Here is a 21,736-nt window from a genome sequence, read left to right as displayed (position 1 = left end):
TACATTTTGACTGTTGTATGCGAATTCAGAAAGACTTTAATACTTCCTTAAGGGATAGTTCATTCAGAAATGAAAATTGGGTCATTATTTACTCATTGTAATTTTGTTCATTTTTTTCAGTACAACAATAGGAGAATTGTGAAGAATTTTCATTCCACTCTTTTCCATACTACTAGAACCGAAAATGTACAATAACAGCATTCATATGATTCATGCACTCTATTAAATTACATTAAATCTTTGTGTGAAGAACAGGCCTAAATTTAAGTGTTCGGTTATACTTTATTTTAAGGTGTCCTTGTTTCATTGTAATTATACATTTAAGTACTGAGTAATATTAATCAACTACAACCTGGTTTCACAGACAGGGCTTAGATTTAGCCTGGATTAGGCCTTAGTTCAATTAGGACATTTAAGTAGCTTTTATAAATGTGAAAAAAAAAAAAAAAAAAAAACATTACTGGTGTGCATCTCGACACAAAACAATGCCACTGACATTTTAAGATATGTCCGTGCAAGTTGCTTTCAGTTAAAACAGCTCAAACATGCATTTTAGTCTGGGACTAGCCTAAGCCTTGTCTGTGAAAGCGGGGGAACATGTACTTACTGTCGACAAATTTCATATAATAATAAATGGCAAAAAAACATTTAAACCGATGCTGTTTCCGCACACAGGATAGAATCAGATTTCGAACTGATTTCGACAGCTGTATATTTGCCGTCGGATTCTGTTCGTTCTAATATAAAACTGGCTCAGGTTTGCACTTCCCGATAGCCTTGTGGACAGTGCTGACATCTGGTGTTGTTGTGCACCATGAATCCTGAGATCGAGTCCAGGCTCGTGGACTTTTCTGGATCCCGTCTGCTTTCTCTCTCCAATTTTGCTTCCTACAAAAAGTACATGTAGCATATACAGTAACAAGGACACTGTAAAATAATGTTACCAAGTGTTTCCCTTGAACGACAGGAGTAATTAATGAAAGAATTTTCATTTTGTTTTGAACCTAAATAATCCTATAGCCACATGCTTCTGGCTAGTGCACAAATGCTTTGATGGTAGCATCTTAAAAATACAAATCTTTATCCAGACGATGAAATATTTATAAATCTCGTTGAGTTTAAGAACTTTGCATGCTGTATATTGGTTCTGTCATTGCCGCATGCATACATTTTCTCAAAAGATTGTCAGTCAGTTAGATGGATTCGAGTGAATTTATGAATTACTAACAAATTTTCTGTTCAGTATTCCTGTCCATTCTGTGCCATTGAGCGGTTTACTTATTCTAGTAGGGCTCCATGGACAATAACTCATGAATTTTTAAGGTCAAATCAGGTCTGCTATGCTACAGCTTTCAAATGTTCTTTGAGGCACCTAAACACTGCCTTTTGCAGGGGAATTTTTCACATATTCAGTGTGTGCATGCGGAAGGCCACTTCAGAAATGCTATAGACAAGCAAAGGTGATGTCAATCACATGTATGACCTTTAACACCTGGTGAACGTCTCTGTAAGTATTGTATTTTGGTTTGGGTTTTAAGTAAAGCTCCCTGGAAACAAACCCCACATCTATGCAAGATGCTCAAATACCATTTAAATGTTCGTAGAATGTTGTTTTTTTCTAATAAACCTTTTAGAGTTAATTAATAATTCATAATTGTTTTTTAAATAAAAACGATGCATCACAAATGTATAATTTGTGGAAAATTTTAAGGAACACAACACTTTTCAACATTGATAATAAGAAATGTTTCTTGAGCAGCAAATCAGCATCAGAATGATTTCTGAAGGATCATGTGACACTGAAGACTGTTGAAGCTTTTGACACTTTCAACATGAACCTATACTCAGTGAGTACAGCTGAGTCACTTTTTATTTATTTTATGTCACAATTGATCTTAACTAAAGGACTGAAAGGACAGTTTGGTCTCTATCCTTGTACTGACCATCTGGTTGATGCTTCAGAAAGAGTCAAATTAATAAATGAATCACATCATAATGTACAAAAACATATGTTTTGAACTTTAAATACGTTTTTAATGGGCAGACTACTATTCAACAGTTTGGAGAAGGTAATGACTCAAACTAGCAATTTTCAAAAGAACTGTCAGAATTGATTTTTTTTTTCTGGAGCCAGCTTTGATTTGTGCTGTTTTTAGACTTTGAAGCAATGCTTTGACTGTGTCAAAATAAATAACAGGCTTCTTGAAGAACTTCTTGCCTTTTAAAGGAATGTCAGGTGTCTGCTTTTGAAATGTCCAGCAAAAAAAAAAACAAAAAAAAAAAACATGCAGTACATCTCTGTAATGTCATAATATTTCCCATCTAGCTGCATCAAATGTTGTAATATTGTACTGTATTACAGTCTCTGTGCTGTATAAGTGGAATAGGAAGTGATTATCTGCAACCTTTTAGAGTGTACTTGCTTTTTTTAAATTGACTGCATAGCCGAAAGTCAGGCATGTAAAAGTACAAATTATAAAGGAGTCATCCGGTATAAACAGTGAAGCCCTGCACACCGGATATCTAACAGTTTTTTGACGCAAGAAGGAATAGAATAGAAGCTGCTGAAGTTGCTTTGAGCTCCACTTTTTCCTCTTAAATCACAAATCCAATTAATGCCGTTCTGCTACTGTTCTTTAGAGCGTTTTTCATTTCAGCTCACAACCTAATCATTGTAGCTTGTCAGAGACAAAAAATTTTTAAATGTGTACAAATTTTTTATAATTTTCATCTATTCCTGTTGTGTTAGGGGTCAATTTCACTATTTATTTATTTATTTTTGTTGTGAATACTTGTAGTGACTATTTGCACATTGAGGTGCAAATAACAAGTGTAAATAGTATCTTAAATTTATTTTTAAACTTTGTTATTGCTATTTGTACGTCTGCCTTTTTTGTTACTGTATGTGTGGTTCTCAAGCCCTTTTGAGTGTAAAATGGGGTTTTCATACGTCTTTTCAAGAGTTTCAAGTGTAGTAATTGAGATCTAAAAAAAATAACAACCAAAAGCATAATTTGACAGATTTTTTGACTGTGAAACTCAGGTAGATAAAGAAGAGGAAGTTTTCTTCAGAGTCTTCAATTTCAAGTAAACTTTGAGTCTTAAATTTCTTAAAGGGATAGTTCACCCAAAAGTGTCATTAATTACTCACCCTCATGTCGTCCAACCTCGGACTTGTTTGATATTAAAAAAGCTGTGAGGTATTGAGCTGTGAAGGTTTTTTTTTTATAGTAAAAAACGTTACAGAAACTCAAATGTCAAACATAACGGCATTAAACTCTAACAGGCCTTTCCCTTCACTAAATAACAAATAAAATAACACTTAATTTATTATTTTTTTTAGTATTCTCCTTATCCGGTCCTAAGCAAACTAGAAATCCACTACCCAATTTCCAAAGTTATCAAGACAATTTTCTTAAGTTACTAAAACTTAAGTAAACTTAACTCAATTAACGCAGAAATTTGATTTAAAATTACACGCAATATTAAGTTAATATAAGTCAATATAATATACAATGTAAGTCAAGAAAACTCAATAAAATAATTTTTGCAACTTAAAAGGTTGAACTAAATCAGTAAATTAGAATTTGTAATTTTTAACCATGCATTAAGTTGTGGTAACAGATTTCCTGAATTACTTGTCCAGTTTTAAAGGTTTGAACTGTAGCTGATTCAGTTCTGTATTCATGAGCTCACTGTGCACTTCAAGGCCCTTTGTGTCATTGATGAAGGATTTCATAAAAGGTTACACTAAACACAAAAGGGCCACAATGGAGAATAAATCTGGCTGAACTGTTGTGGATATGTCATGCTGAATTGAGGATAACCTCCTCTGAGACAGAACCTTGGATTTCCTTGAATGCTCTGAAACAATCCATCCATTAAAATATCTGTTTGTTGAATGCCAGCTACTTTTTAAATGCCCTGCTTGATTTCAAGCGATTGTGATGCTGTAATGTGCATTTGTGTCAGTTTGAGTTTTTCAGCCTACTGACTAAAGAAAAAAACTATAACACTGGAGACCACTAGGTAAGTCATATATTGTAGGCAATAATACAAATTAGGACAAGCGAGAAATGCATCATGGTTTCCACAAAAAATATTAAGCAGCACAACTGTTTCCTGAGCATATTAGAATGATTTCTGAAGGATCATGTGACACTAAAGACTGATGCTGAAAATTCAGCTTTGATATCACTGGAATAAATTACATTTTTAAATATATCCAAATAGATTTAAACTATAATAATATTTCACAATATTGCTGCTTTTATTCTATTTTAAATGGTACCTTATGTTTTTTTTTTTATCAAAAATTATATCAGCATACCAATGTGTGTGTGTGTGTATGTATGTATATATATATATATATTAGTTTTTATGGACCAAGCAAATGGCACTGTTATGCCATTATATGTGATTTATATATAGTTGTTTGTCTTGACACATTCATTCAAGGAAGCACGCTGATGTCCATGCTGATGAGATATTCGTTACACATTTTCACCAATTATTTCATCATCATGTGAGTGTCTCTGACAGTGACAGTCCCAGAATCCTCCCAACCAGAGGTGTGTTTGTCATACGCTCATCATGCTGATTCTTCCTCTCGAGAATAAAGTTGCACAAACCTGTTTTTAGATACCTTCTGTTATTAAATGTTATTTTATGAAGTCAGTGAAATTCAGTGCCCGATGTTAGAAAGAGGACACTTCTTGTTGATGCCAGGTGTGCAGGTTTGAATGTTATTTTTTAAAAGTTTCTTTCTGTCACACACACACACACACACAGGAGGAAGGACACTTGCACAAACCGGAGCTGCGATCCACTGGGAGATTAAGAACAAAGACTCCAGGAGGTAAGGTAGAATAATGACATCTAGAGTTGAGGCATAATGAGGGGACACAGGGGAAAACGTGCAAGTTTCCATCCTTTTCAATCCGGGGGCAGGATCCAGTGGAAGTCTTGACACATGCTGATTATTTCACTGAATACTGAGCAGAGGCAGGGACCCACAGCACAGGATTAGAAGTAGGGCTTCATCCCAATACAACAAGACAACCCTCTAGCATAGAATGACTGGATTTAGTTGAACCATATAATTCTAGGTGGTTTAGGAGAAGCAAAATCATCACATACAATGCACGTCTCGTGATGAAAACAAAACTGCGCCTTTGTTTAAATGTGATGCAGCGTACAAACAGGCTTCTCACTTTCAGAATGGGCCAATCAGTCATACTGTCCTCGATGTTTATTTCTGAGTCTCAATTTCCAGAATGTGCCATAATTTGCATCTGTTGAGGATCTCTTAAATGGAGGGACAGCTGTCCTCTTGCTTTTCTTGAATTAGTTGTCACACAATAGGATGGCAGATGGCAGCTTTTGAAAAGAGGGTCTGCGTACTTTGCATAGTTTGTCAGGTGCAGAAACGTCTCAAAAGTACTTCAGAGTTCATTGCAGTCTTGTCACCAAGAACAAACACATCACTTACTGTCACCTAGTTTGCTTAGAGCTCACTCGGAGCTGTGAAATACTGGTTTCCTCATTTTTGATGCAGGGTTTAAAATGTCAGAATTATGTCAACACAAGCAGAAGTTGATTTGTACTTTTTTTTTTTTTTTTTTTTTTTTGCAAAGTAAAGTGTTTGCGTTTGCAAAACTGTCTGCCACATTGCTATGGTGTTTTAAGTGGTGGTAAAAGAAATCACCCCCGAGCCTCTATTATATTCAGGGCTCATGTCACTCCTTCAATGTAAGTCTACAATGTAGGAGTAAGATTTAAAACAGTATAATCATCTGCCAGCAATAAATCATACATCTGATCGCTTCGAGAAGTAAAAGAACATTTCTCCTCAACAGGCTGTGTGATTTGAGGTATCGCTCACCAAAGTTAAATGCTTTGGGTTTCTAATCTTAAGTATGAACAAGAGTAATAGCGAGGCTCTTTCTTGAAATAAACTTCAAAGAAAAAAAGTTTTATTTGCAAATAAACAGGTGATTGTGAAATGTAGTTTGTCATTTCAAAGTTTTGCACTATTGCTGGATGGTCCCATGTGTCTTATTTTGTGTGACAGCTAGTTTATCAAGTAAGCTAAAGGCTCAGGGACAAATATAGGACAATGCATGAAAGAACAATGCTATGCTATTATTTAAACTGTTTTCTACTTTTTATGTTTATGTTCAATGCATGCCCAGCTAACAGGAAACTTTCTCAGAACAATACTGAACAAAGATACAAATGAAATAAACCATGTTTTAAGTTTTCTGGTAGGTCTATTAGGGGCCGTCCACATATTGCATCTTTTGTGCACTCAAGTTCGTTATTTCAAATGTAGTAATAATGGAAGTGACGCACACGTGACCTGCGGTGCTTTTTCCAGGTGCAACGAGATGAAAAATTCTCAACTTTTCAGAATGCCTCAAGTGCACCGCAGGTCTTGTGACAAGAACCAACCGATCAGCTTCAGCCTTTCTGTAACAAAACATCGAAAGCTCAGCTGAACAGCTGATCATAGCTGATAAATACATAAATATGTCGTCGTGGAGTGCAGTTCATGGTTGCATAACAACAGATGCCATGGGAGCGCAAGTGCTTTGGAAAGAAGGAAAAAGTGGCTTGGCCGCGCTTTCCGTGCGTTTTAGACGCGACATGTAAACGGCCCCTTATTCAGGTACAGAAATTCATCAATGTAATGTGATGTAAAATAACACTGCATAGTTTTCACTAATAAAACAAAGATAAATGCTTATTAAAGTTACAAAAGTTATTAAGTCAAGATCAGTGAGTGATTTTCTCTTTGTCTTTTGTTCTTTTATTAACATTAATGACAAAGATGGCAGCAGGTATATTAAGTTACTGTCACTTTAAGAGCGAATGCACGGATCCAATATACTGATACACGTATTTTCTTTCTCAACTGTTTACGTGGATATTTTGACATAGTTTAGTGTGTATTTGTCCATTCAAGCACAAGAAGACACGACAGAGAACTCAATTTAGCATTCACACACTATATGGTGGCTTTCATGCGTGTACTTCAGATTTGTGCGCACAGGAAACAGTGTAGGAGAGTACCGAATTGAGTTCTCTTTTGTGTTGTCTTGCGCTTAAATGGTTTAAAATCACATTAAAAATTTGCACAGAGGAATCGATAAGCGGAATCAAAAATTTTATTTTATAAGAAATATCCAATTCCAGAATTGAATGGATATTTGATTCCCAACCCCAGTTCATAGTTATCGGTTCTATAATGACGTTCACAAAAACGTTATTTACATCGCTAATGGAATGTTTTTTTTTTTTTTTCGTTTTCTGAAACTATTTAGTTGGATGTTTGTCTAACATTTTTTTTTCAACGTTACTACTACTAAAAAACTGAACATTTTGAACATTCTGAGAACATTCAGAAATAATATTTCTTTAATAATAGTATTCTCAAAATACAAATCTTATTATATTAACATTAAAATACCTAAAATACGTGCTTGTAAAAAGTGTTTTCTTCTGCCGTGATCAGGATTTTACCACCTCCGCCTCATTTTGAGCCAGGAAAAACCCTGTTAACTTAATGGGAATGTTATCAAAACATTCTTAAAACATATTTTGTCAGCTGGGTGGCAGCATATCCTGATTTCTGGCATCAATTTGCACATTGCATGTTTGAATTTTACAAGGAAAACTCATTTAAATGAAAGCAATAAGCAAGCATACTTTATTCAAGCATGAGAATAGTATGTAATCACAGTGATGAATGGTCAACAGGCCTATTCTCACAATCAGATATCTGGCCGGTGCCATCATCGCTACAATCTACTAATTATCCAATGTACTGCACGGAGACAGCTCTTGTGTCATCTAACTAATGAATCACGTTGCTGGAGGCACTGCGTAAACAAGCCTCAAGCGCCATGTTTGTCCTCATCCCAGCGGGCAATAATTGCATTAAGTCTTCCATGAATATCTTGTCTGATCTTTTTGCCGTTAAACATTTATTTTTCATTTGATGATAAATCTTTGCAACCCCTCTACAGCGGTGTAATTACCCAGCTAACAAAAATATATTCTAAGAACTTTTTGCTAACATTCCAATTAAGTTATGTAAAGGTTATTTCTGAATGTTCTCAGAATGTTCAAAACGTCCATTTTTTAAAATCTTTTAAGGATGTTTTTTATTATGTGAATGTTTTTATCAATTATATTAAACGTTATCTTTGAATGTTCTCTGAACCATCTGAAAGTTGTAACGTTTAAAAAACATTAAACTAATGTCCAACTAAAAAGTTTCAGAAGAAAGTTGCATGAACAATCATCTCCCTATAGACCTTATGCGTCAGAGAAACAAGTGCGCCGCCATCATTAGAATATTGTCTTTGAACTTCCGTTTTTGTGGTAGCTATGTATATGGCATCGCTGTCAAAGAATATTTAGCTGGTGAAGTGGATTTTCTTGTTGTAAAATTAATGAAAGTTATCGTGAGCATTGTAATGTTTAAAGCAGATGTCTTAACAACTGTCAGTAGACTGGGAAGATTTTAAAATGAGCAGTTCATAAATACGTAAGATCGCTGTGGAAATACAAATCGGAAGACAAAAGACAATGAGCGCTGCGCTGAAAAGGGGTGGGGCTACATAAGATGGCTGCACGCTTATTTTTCTGCCGCATAAGGTCTATAAACTGCCTATCAGTGCACTAGCAACCTTTCAGTACACGTCAGCAACTACTCGAATGCCATTGCAACCAGCCAGAACACCCTAGCAACCACTTTATACTGTTGCTCTCTCGGTATTCAGAGATGACATATATAACGTTCAAATGTCAAGACTTTTTAAAACTTTCAGGCAAGGCATTGCAAAGCCAATACTCAAGAGTTTGTAGTTTTAAATATGTAATCATAATTTGTTTTGTAAGGTACTGTATATCAAGCTGTCAGAGCAGAGAAATGGATGTTTTTTTTTTTTTTTTTGTTATGAAGGTTCACAATATCTATGTAGTTTTGTTTGACAAAAGCATCATTGAATCTTATTTTCTGAAATAAACTGCCACGAGAGATTGTCTACCACTTTCAGGGCTGATAAGAGATCAGCTTATGCTCTGTGAAGCCTATTTTATTGCAACTGTGAGCTTATTTTATCACAAAACCCAGGAGACCCAGTTATTTATGTTCTCATTTATATTCTTTGTAGAAAATGTGAGAAATTGCATTGAAGCTTCAAACATCATAATGGAGAATGAATCTGAGACCTTTTTTACAAATCCAAAAAATAAGCTAACCAGCCACATCGTCAGTGATTATAAATCGGTTTACTTCAATTTTTTTCAGCAATACCGTGACGTGTGAAATCACACTTTCATAGCCCAAAATTGCTTCTGCACCTTCACATGTGAGATTCAAACACCTTTTCACATAGCTCTGTATAAGAACTGTGAGTCGCTTATGTCAGAGAATTTGTGACCTTCTGAGACTGACAGTGTTTTCTGTTCTCTGTGATGCTTTTATTTTAGAGGACCAGAGAACAACACAAAGGACTTCAGCCAAACCAAATGCATCCATCTCGTAACGGTATTCTTCCAGGCTCGGCCTGTGGTCGGCACAGGAAGTTCTTCGAAAGGTATACTGTGCACAAAGCTTCCTTTATCTCTGCAATCCCAGGTTGTGTCAGGTAGAAAATATTTCATTAAATGAACTGTAGGTTTTGCAGCCTACTGCCTACTGTGAATCTCCAAAACAGTGAATGGAGGCCAGCTTGGACCATGTATCGGTAAAACTTTGCAATGGTTTTAGCGGGAGACAAGACACTCCGTATATTACATATGTGCCTTTATATCTTTCATTTCGATGTCTACAGTATAAGAATGAGTTGCATTACATTCGAAAAAACAATGACAGTGTGGAATTACAAGCTGTTCCACAAAAATATTACTATAATAAATATATGTAGTAATCTGAACTCAACTGTGATCTTTTTATAGTTTATATATACACTGCCGTGCAGTTTATATATACACCGCAGGGATTGGAAAGATTTTTAATGTTTTTAAAAGAAGTCTCTTATGCTTACAAAGGCTACAATTATTTGATAAAAAACAGTAATATTGTGAAATATTATTACAATTTAAAATAACTGTTTTCTATCTCAAAGGCAAAGCTGAATTTTCAGCATCATTACTCCAGTCTTCAGTGTCACATGATCCTTCAGAAATCATTCTAATATGCTGATTTGGAGCTCAAGAAACATTTCTGATTATTATCAGTGTTGAAAACAGTTGTGATGTGTAACATTTTTTGATGAATAGAAAGTTCAAAAGAACCACATTTATTGAAATAGATTTTTTTTTAACAAAGTAAAATGTATATTGTTATTTTTGATCAATTTAATGTGCAAGGCAATTTTATTTGTATAGCACATTTCATACACAATGGTAATTCAAAGTGCTTTACACAAAGAAGAACCAAATACATAATAATAAAAATGGACCGCATAAGAAATTGAAATAACAGTAAAAACAGAGAATTCCGCTATCTGGATGGAAAAGTTTCAGGGAGTTTTTTTTGATGTCCATCATGAGAGCGGATCTAAACGGATCTATCCATCAGAGCGAATCTAAATGGATCTTCCTCACGCAGAGTGATAACTATTTATATTTGTCAGGTAGCTGTGCGTTTAAACAGTACCCTTACAGACAAATCTCCCTGGACTAACTCTGTCAGAGCTCCATCCAGGGATAGTAATTTCTGATTTTTTGGACGATCCACTAAAATCACATTAAGAACAGTTGGTTAAAACTAATTGCAAAAAAGCTCAGAAGTTAGGTCTAAAAACAGCCTCATTTGCAGATGATTTGCTATTTGTCATGTTCTACTCCTACTATCTTTCTTTATTGTGGAGCCACTGTCAGACCATTCACAACATTGACAGCATCACTGTCTTTGTATCCTAATTACCTTTTCTAAATTAAACTTAAAAAAAAAAAATAAATAAACAGAATTTTATAATCAAAACAAAGATTATGATATGATCAGGCTGTGATTGAAAAGATTAACTCTTTCCCCACCAGCGTTTTTTTTTTAAAAAGTTACCAGCCGCCCCAGCATTTTTGATAATTTTCACAAAACTTTCATGGCCCACAGAATATTCTGTTTTATGAATATCTTAACATGCAATATATCAAAAGTAAGAACGGAGCTTTTAAACAACAACAACAAAACCCCTGTAGCTTCATGCATTCTTTTTTTATTAAAACTTGAATGTGGGTAAGTTGCATAAAAAAGCAACATTTTGAACAAAAGGCTGAGAAAATCATGTTTTTTTCAAAGACTACAACGTGCATAAGCAATGCTTTTTCGCTTGTTTCTTGTTACATCCACCATCTGGAGTGCCCTTGATTTCCACCAGAGGGCACTCCTTCCATCTTGGTTATCTCACCATTGACTACTTTTCCTACAACAAATTGCCCAGACTGATGCCTGATTACACCCACCTGTGTCTCATCATCTTGTTAACCCTGTGTGTTCATTCTCTCATTGCGAAGTCTTGTATGTGTTACTACTGCATTTCTGAGTGTTATCCTGGTTCCCCTTGTCTTGTAGTGATGGGAGAAACAAAAGCCTTGTTCGAGATGCATCGGCGCTGCGCAGACTGATCGGCGTATGACATCAAAGTACCGTGAGAGCAAATGGAGAGCAAATGACTCCTTAAGCCGGGTGCACACTGTGCGATTTATAATAGTCCTTTACGATTGTTGTTGTCAGACTGTACGTTCATGATCCTCATGTCACACTGTGGGATCTCAGCTGTCATTTATGTCAGACTGTACGACAGTCAGAACGCGTTAAAAACGGACGCACACATGAAAACTCGTCCAGAGTTTTACATCATCAACCCACAAATGTTTTGACTTTGAGCTGCTTTACACGCGGGACTGAAATGGTGGCTAACAAAGACCCCTCTAGCATTAATTTTGATCACGGCTTGTCTTGAAAAACGAAGACAATTTGACATTCGTCGTAGGAGAAGTCACACTGCAGGACTGTGTGCCAAATCTTCTGATGCTGCCAGAATTTTGTCTGAGGTAAAATTTGATCGCAACGGTCATTAATCGGCTGTCGGTGAACATGTCAAACTAGCGATCAAAGACTACAGATTTTTGCCTAGGATTATAGGAATCTTTTAGGATTTGCACAATTTGTCTCAGACAACTAAATAGTGGCCAAAATCGCACAGTGTGCACCCGGCGTTATGCTTTGGAATCGCTCTTGCGGTACTTTGATGTCATACGCCGATGCATCTCAAACAAGCCTACAGCTTTTTAAAGCTTTGAATCAATTGGACCAATTGCTTCGCAAAATGATTCATTGTTTCGAAGCTTTTGAAACATCACACGCTGGTCAGAACAGTGTGAATGCAACAAAAACTCAGGCTAAACAAGCATTAAAACACCTTTAACGAACCTATTGCAAATGTTTTTAAAGTAAAATCTATCAAATGCAATGAACTAATCATCTAATAAAATTAAATATCAAGTGTCTGTGTAATATGTTCTTTTATTAATTTTCAGGGCTTGCTTTGTATGTTCCATGGATGGCTCAACTAAACAGGCCAATAAGAAACTATTAACTACTATTATTCCTTTTAATTATACTAATGTCTCACGTTTCGAAACAGTTATGACGTAATGAAGCCTCGTTTGCTGATATCACGTGACTTTGGCAGTTTGATACATGATCTGAACCACTGGTTTGAAACAAAAGATTTGTAAAGGTTTCGAAGCTTCATAAAGCAGTGTTTCGAAATTGCCCACTAGTGTCTTGGTTTTTATCTTCTGCCTGTTTTTTTATCACCTTGGTTTTTATCTTTTCCCTGGATTTCCTGTTTGCCTGTGTCTTGGACCTTGTTTTATGTTTGGACTGTTTGCCCGTGGTTTTGACTTTATGCCTGTTTTATGGATTACCCTTAATAAAGCTTGGATCTTCAACCTAAAGTCTCGAAGCAGTATATTTCTGCTCTTTTTTTTCTGCTTGTGTTTCGGAGATTCTCTTTCAGAAGATGCTTAATAGCGCCCCCTACTGTATAACAGTGAAAATGCAGAAAGCCAGAAAATTTCGTCAATGGCGGGGAAGCGTTGTCTCATTAATGACAGAAAATTCTGTCAAAATGCGGGGAAAGAGTTAAGACATTAGAGTACTATATCTGATAACAAAAAGCCTGACTAAAAAGGCACTAATTTTTAAGGATCCTCAAGATGCTTCTTTTCATCTTAATATATTTTATTAGAGCAGTGTTATGAGTGTGTGCATTCATTATATGAAATGCTGGGGACTGGGAGACAATTGCTAGTAAGATTAATTCTTCAAAGATGACAATTCTGACCCTTCCCATAAATCTGTTAGATTAAAGAGATTAAAGAGTTCATCCAAAAATAACATATTCTGTCATCATTTACTCACCCTCATGTCATTCCAGGCCTGTTTGACTTTCTTTCCTTTGTGCAACATTACATTTTGCCTCAGTGTTTTTTTTTTCTTTTTTCTTTTTTTTTGCTATCTGGATTGTTTGCTCTATGGTTTTAACCTACTGCCTGTTGTATGGATTACATTTTGTGGACTACCCTCAGTGAAGCTGCATGTGGATCCTCAACATGTGTCACAAACTGCTCTGACACAAAGTATTTTATATTTTCCACAATTAGCTCACAAACATAAGGTGCATTTTGTCTCAACTGTACCCATATAGTGTGCAGTTGAAACAGTATCATGGTACAGACAGAGACACCCATTCGTAATGCTCTACAGCTGGCTAACTATTTATCGCAAATGTAATAAATTTTTAAAAATTATGCGAAATGTTGTAATTCAAATTCTTTCATTCCCTTTATTTCAGTCCGATTCACTTAAAGGCACACTATGTAAATTTTTGCCGCTAGAGGTCGCCTATTCAGAACAAAGGCGTAGCTTGATGATGCCAAGATTAAGCGCAGAATCTTGGGAGATGTTGTCTTAACCTCAAAGCCGGTGGAAATGAATCGGGATGGCAGAAATCATGTTCATTCATTAGATTTTTTAACGTTACTGTAGTATGAAGCAGAGCAGGGCTGAGTGATGTTGGAGCTGAATGAGGCCGCTGGAGCGAATTCTAATGAGAAACGAATGCGACACACGTCTCAAGAGCAGCGAAAATTTTGCCACAGTCGCCGTTTCCACCAATTCTGGTCAAGCGTATTATGGGGTAACGCAGCGTTGTGTTGTCATATTAGATACATTTGAGTGTGTTGCAAATGTTATAATGTTACTCTGAGCGTTCGCTCGGCTGCTGCTGTGAGACACTTGTTGCACACTGCAGTAAGCTAGATCGATATTAGAATATCATTAATAAATACTGGATGACTTGTATTAATAAATGGCATGCAATTAATTTTAAAACATATTGTATGACAGAGAAAATGCTGTATTACTGTTACTAAAAATAAAGCTGCATCTGATTATGCTGTTTTAGCCACTTGACAAAATAGTGTTTTTCTCTAAAGCATTGGTGAAAACATGCAGTCGTGGAAAATCAAGAAAATGAGATTCAAACATGGTTTTCATGGTTTCTACAAAATAAAACCAGAAATCGTGGATAACACAAGTATGACGTCACTGATGAGTGACGCACGGACACGGTCTGTGTTCTGGTTAAAATTGCTTATTTCTCTGGATTTAAACATTCTTGGAAACATCTGGGATAATGTACAGTAAGTACATAAGTCAACAAAATATATAATACTGTTCTAGTTGTTTTTGGATATTTTAATCCAAAAATCTTACATATTGTGCCTTAAAAGAAATAAACCATAGAAAATATATATTTAACTCTGGAAAAGATATGGCAAACAGTACAAATGTAAACATGACAATAATAACACAGTAAAAATAACAATGTAAACAGTAACGGTAAACAATAAAAACTAACGTTCAGTGGTCACTCACAGTGGTGGCATATGTAGCTGTGGCAAGCAGCAGTACACTACATTGTGTCTCAACCGATCTACGCTGACCCACAGTACTTGCACATTTCTCTAGATTATGTAGGGACCTTGCATGACACAATGTCGTGAAATATGTCCATTTTTAGAGCACAGAATAACGTTTGGTATAAGTTAAGTTTAACAGTCATAAAAGGATATTAATAAGCTATTCATTGTGGATGGGACGTAGTGAAGTGAAAATCTTCAGAGTGGAGAGATGCATGTCTTTCAAATTTCTCAAGATCATGATAATATGCATGTGTGGAGCAAAAATCACGGCTCAGGATTCCTGTGCACGCAAATTATTTAACGTGTTTCAACTGTATACATGTCCCAAATATACTCAGTCTACTCTACAATGGAAGTCAATGGTCACCAAAACCGCTTGGTTACCATCATTCTTTAAAACATAATTTTTTTGTGTTCCACAGAAGAAAGAAAGTCAAACATGGAATAACATTTTTTGGGGGGGTTTGGACTTTTTTGGTGAACTATCCTTTTAAGACATAGAGATTTAATAAGGCACACTAATGCAAATGCAATGACGTGCATCTTTATGGGATTGCATTGGCAAAACCGATCACCTGATTTTGGATCCATAAAGGATATTTTTGGAACTCGGTGTGCTTTCTGATGCCCTGAACTAGGTTTAGGACCGCTAAAAACAATTCTTGAAATCATTAAATTGATCAGATATCAGTCAATAGCATTTCAAAAGACATTGCAGTACTCTATGATTGATCAATATTTCTCTCCCTTAGTGTAGTTGATGTGTAGGCTCTACAGTATATGCTTCATGGCACATTATTGTACAAAATATGAATTTGTTAAGAGTGATAGCCTGCCATAAGCAGTCTATAATAAATGTATACCTGCCGATGCAGTCCTTTAAAGTGCAAGTGGGGGAGATTCATTCCTCCTTAATCGGCTGATTGAGCCATCTCCAGGAGCGAGAACATGTAGATCAAATCATTAGGAGAGGTTAATGACCAGGAAAGATGTGCTTTGGTAACCTTTTATTTCAACATAACTGTGTTTGGTATGCAGACAGTCTTAGCTCTCATTTCGTTTCCCGTGAGCTGTCCTCTTGATAATTACTCTCTTTTTGCAATGTGCTTATTAACATTTTCTGATGAATGCCTTTCTGAACAAGATAAAAGCTCTGTTTACGTAATCAGAGGAATGAGAACACTATGTCTTTGTTGACAGAGGTGCAATGTTGATGCGAAAGTCGAGGTTATATCAAAATAAAGCTATTATATGAAGGACAGCTTCCTCTTTGCACTGTATGCTGTAGGGAATGAAGCTTCTCAGCTATGTGAATTGACTATTTGAAAAGTGTAAAAACGTATAGGGAGTTTTCATGGCCACAGTCACATGGCTTTCTCACTGGAGGTAATCCACTATACAGAAAAAAATATTTTGTTAGGTAAGCTAAAAACGTGCTTCGTGGTAATATCTAAATGAGCTTCAGATTAATTAATGCCACATACAAAATAGGACTAAAAGATAATAGGATGCTGAAGTATTTCTTCTTTTTAAAGGCTCAGTGAGAGAAGGTTAACCTTCAGAAAATTTATAATCAGCACCTCACAAGATCAAACTAAATTTTTATTTTTTTTGTTTTACATTCCATTAAATTTTTTATTTTTTAATTTTTTTAATTTTTACTATCCTGATTTTGTCATTTTCTAGAAATGTAATTAAATTTTCAAAGCATAAAATGAAAAATAAAAATTACATCGGAATGGGTAGCAGGGTAGAAAGTGAGCCGTACCGAGCCGTACCGAACCGTACCATGCAGTGGAAAAGCAGCAATTGATCCTGAATTAAGATAATTAAAAACCAAATAAAAAATCATTAGAACCAATGTTCGTTTGCAGTTACATGTAAACATATACCTCTCATAATAATAATAAAAAATATGCTGTAAATAAAAATATATTTATTTACACTGTAACATTGAGTCCATTGATGGCAAGTTGAAATAGAACCCATGTAGAGTTTTTTTATATAACCAAGTTAAACACAACAAGAAAATAACTGAAATAAACTGAATAAGAACACAACTTAGACATGAATATAAACGTGAACTAGACTTGATTGGACTGGACTGTACTGGACCCACTGACAGCGGGTTACAACATTGATACACGACAAGCCAACAATGGAAACATGAGGGCTATTTATACAAAAAGGACACAATGAAACAATGAAAACATAACATATGAAACAAGGAATCAATCAGAACATGACACATTAGATAAGGGAAGCACATGACAAGATCACATGTGGGCAAGGGCATGACTATGAAAACGACAAAATAAAAGACATGAAAACATGAACAAAACCACAAAACAGATGTGACGCATATTTGTTTGATAATTTTTTTTCATACACTACCTTTAACAGGGTTAGATCATGGGCACTTATATAGATCTCTGTTCATTATGAGGCTGTACCTTAAAGGCTTTTTTTGTGTGTGTGTGTGTGTGTGTGTGTGTTTTAAACTGATTAGAATCACATGTAAAAGAGCCTGGGTTGCTTTTTCCCCTCCGAACTGAATAGCAGGAAAAAAATCTTTTAAAGTAAGTGTGTGTTTTTTGGCTGTTAAATCTTGGCATTGAGTTAGATTTTAAAACGCTGGCCAGTGTGTTTGTGGCTGAGTGGTTAAATCTAGAGCTGGTAATATGAATGTGACCTATCTGATCCCTGCAAAGCACTAACATAGTAAAAACTGTTACAAATATAGTAAAGAAACAACAAGAGCACAGAATATAAAGGATTTTTTTATGTCTATAGTTTATTATAGATATCCTGGTGTAATATGAAGGTCACATAAAATGGTAAAATGGTAATAGTAACTTTTTACTATCCTTACTATCATGTTTCTCCCACGCTCTCTCTCAGACAACAAACACCGACGGAAATTTTTTTTTTTTTTTGTGCGGAAACACTGCCCTGTGAATAAAAACTGCCCTTTATCAATAAAAATGAACATTTCTCAGTATCGAGGTAGTAACGTTTGATTGATATCTCAAAAAATTAGCTTTTAGTAAGATTTTGTTTGGATTTTGCAGTACCAAACATTTCCACAAGATGAAATTTGCTTCCCATTCGTTTCCGAAGCTGTCATTTTTTTTGACTGCGAACAGTATTAACATGACTATTTTTTTCAGGACCATTTAACCTTTTTGATATATACAGTATATATTATATATATATATATATATTTATATATATATATATATATATATATATATAGGGTGAATTCAGGGTGATTGGGACACATTTTGCCATTGAGATGACTTGAGTGTCCCAATCAACCTGAATTCACCCTGTATATACAGTATCTCACAGTACACCCCTCACATTTTTGTAAATATTTTATTTTCATGTGACAACACTGAAGAAATGACACTTTGCTACAATGTAAAGTAGTGAGTGTACAGCTTTTATAACAGTGTAAATTTGCTGTCCCCTCAAAATAACTCAACACACAGCCATTAATGTCTAAACCGCTGGCCACAAACGTGAGTACACCCCTAAGTGAAAATGTCCAAATTGGGCCCAATTAGCCATTTTCTCTCCCCGGTATCATGTGACTCGTTAGTGTTACAAGGTCTCAGGTGTGAATGGGGAGCAGGTGTGTTAAATTTGGTGTTATCGCTCTCACTCTCTCATACTGGTCACTGGAAGTTCAACATGGCACCTCATGGCATAGAAATCTCTGAGGATCTGAAAAAAAGAATTGTTGCTCTACATAAAGATGGCGTAGGCTATAAGAAGATTACCAAGACCCTGAAACTGAGCTGCAGCACGGTGGCCAAGGGGGTCAGCCTGTCAGTGCTCAGACCATACGCCGCACACTGCATCAAATTGGTCTGCATGGCTGTCGTCCCAGAAGGAAGCTTCTTCTAAAGATGATGCACAAGAAAGCCCGCAAACAGTTTGCTGAAGACAAGCAGACTAAGGAACCTTGTCCTGTGTTCTGATGAGACCAAGATAAACTTATTTGGTTCAGATGGTGTCAAGCGTGTGTGGCGGCAACCAGGTGAGGAGTACAAAGACAAGTGTGTCTTGCCTACAGTCAAGCATGGTGGTGGGAGTGTCATGGTCTGGGGCTGCATGAGTGCTGCCGGCACTGGGGAGCCCCAGTTCATTGAGGGAACCATGAGTGCCAACAGAGCATGATCCCCTCCCTTCGGAGACTGGGCCACAGGGCAGTATTCCAACATGATAATGACCCCAAACACACCTCCAAGACGACCACTGCCTTGCTAAAGAAGCTGAGGGTAAAGGTGACGGACTGGCCAAGCATGTCTCCAGACCTAAACCCTATTGAGCATCTGTGGGGCATCCTCAAACGGAAGGTGGAGGAGCGCAAGGTCTCTAACATCCACCAGCTCCGTGATGTCGTCATGGAGGAGTGGAAGTGGGCTTCAGTGGCAACCTGTGAAGCTCTGGTGAACTCCATGCCCAAGAGGGTTAAGGCAGTGCTGGAAAATAATGGTGGCCACACAAAATATTGACACTTTGGGCCCAATTTGGACATTTTCACTTAGGGGTGTACTCACTTTTGTGGCCAGCGGTTTAGACATTAATGGCTGTGTGTTGAGTTATTTTGAGGGGACAGCAAATTTGCACTGTTATACAAGCTATACACTCACTACTTTACATTGTAGCAAAGTGTCATTTCTTCAGTGTTGTCACATGAAAAGACATAATAAAATATTTACAAAAATGTGAGGGGTGTACTCACTTCTGTGAGATACTTTATATATAACATTTTGCCACAAATGAATTTTTGTTGTTTACTGTTGGACAGTGTTAGTAAGCAAATAATGTGTTGTAAGAAAGTGTAGTTTCTTCAAGTCAACCCACAGTTGAAAAAGCAACTGTACACATACCTCATACAACAATAATTTTTTATTATTAATACTCAGTGGCACAGTAGGATAGGTTGTGTCAAGGTCTTTTGTTGACCTCTTTACAATGAGTGCTATCCAAAGCTTTCTGGCCAGTTGATTATTTACCACTTCAAAGCGACAATATTAAAATAAATCTTTTTTTGGTCTAAAAAAGAATGTCATTAGTCTTCCCACTTTGTTTTATGCATATTTTGTGCACTGAAATAGGCAGTTTTAATGAACATTGTTGGTAACGATTACTTATGCATGATTATCTCAATATGATGTTTATTCACATTTCGTCTATTAAAATATTGCCCTTTCTGCAGGGTCAATGCTATGGAGAACTATGGGAAAGCTTTGACATTTTTCCTGCAGCTTAAGGTGAGCAACCTCACTTTTGAGTCCACTTTTGTTTATCCTTATTTTTGCTGCGTGTTTAATGTAGTTACTAGTTAAAGTTCAAGAGTGGCAAGAACAGAAAACACCCCACAGCACTGTAATTAAATTAATCAAAGAGGTTAAGCTTTATGTTAATTTAGTTAGATAATCATTAAGTCACACAGATATGCTTTACTAGTTTCCAAGAAACCAATTAAACCCAATTCATATGATGATGACTGGGGAACAGTTGGAATTCTAACACTCTCATACAGTGTAAATTCTAATTAGTTGACCTTACTTAAAGTACAAACTGATTTTTATCAAGAGGACCTATTATGCAAAATTCACTTTTACATAATGTTTGGACATAAATGTGTGTTGGCAGTGTGTGTACTCAACCACCTTATAATGATAAAAATCCAACCACTCCTTTTTAATCCTCATAAAGCCTCAACAGTCTCACAGAACAAGCCGTTTTCATTTCTGTACAATGTGACATCACATTGTTTTGATGTTGGATGTAAGAATGAACATAACAGTCTTCATTTACTCCTGACATCTGAGCTGCTGAAGACGCAGTGGATTAGTTTTGATTTTGAAGAGAATACGCCACAGATCTAATATACACATGCGATTTCTGTCCCTGCTGTTTACGTTCACAGACATAACCGACTGTGTTTGTTAACTTTGTGTGTATTTGTTAGTTTAAACACAAAAATGAAAGAGAAGTTAGTTTCCGAGACGTGCCATCTGATAGCCAGCTTTCTGTGCATGTGCTTCAGATGTGTGCGCTCAGAAAACTGTTAAGAAATTAGAAGTTTAAACTGATATAGCTTTAAAACGCATGCAGATAATAAACTTTCATGGTGAAGAAGAACGGCAATGTATGTGAGCGTGATCGCGATATGTTTTGTTAATATTTTGCAGAGTATCCGATGCATGAAGGAGCTGTTGCTTTCCTGGAATGGGGGCGGGGAGCAGCAGCTCATTTGCATTTAAAGACAAATGCACAAAAACAGCATGTTTTTGCATGCACTCAAAATGGGTATTTACAACATTGTGTAATTTAATGATCTGTGTGGTATTTTGAGCTAAAACTTCATAGACACATTGTAGGGACACCTGAGACTTAAATTAAATCTTGAAAAAAAGGGGCATAATAGGACCCCTTTAAATTTTTTTAAAAAGTGAAATTAAAAAATTTCACAATAGTGTGTTGTACCAAAATGCGTATTTAGTGTTCTACACTTACGCAAGAGTTCAACTAAAAAAAACTGTAGAGAGTGCTTGATCATTTCAGATTACTCAGAATTACTGTTTTCAACATTAGATAATTTCAAGTTTTTGAAGGTGAAATCCAATAGGCTGATCAAATAACTATTAGCCTGCATTGGTTAGACTTTGGATGTTAAAATATGTAACAGAGTATTAGACAAAATACA

General features: G+C 36.0%; 1 protein-coding gene across 1 annotated transcript in view; it reads left to right on the top strand.

The window, feature by feature from the left end:
• Nucleotides 1-21,736, top strand: part of hk2 (hexokinase 2) — a 229,748-nt gene that overhangs the window by 53,697 nt on the left and 154,315 nt on the right. The gene's annotated exons all lie outside the window — the stretch shown is intronic.

The sequence above is a fragment of the Ctenopharyngodon idella genome, chromosome 5 (assembly GCF_019924925.1).
Source record: "Ctenopharyngodon idella isolate HZGC_01 chromosome 5, HZGC01, whole genome shotgun sequence".
NCBI lineage: Eukaryota > Metazoa > Chordata > Actinopteri > Cypriniformes > Xenocyprididae > Ctenopharyngodon > Ctenopharyngodon idella.
This window is presented reverse-complemented; position numbering and strand designations above follow the sequence as displayed.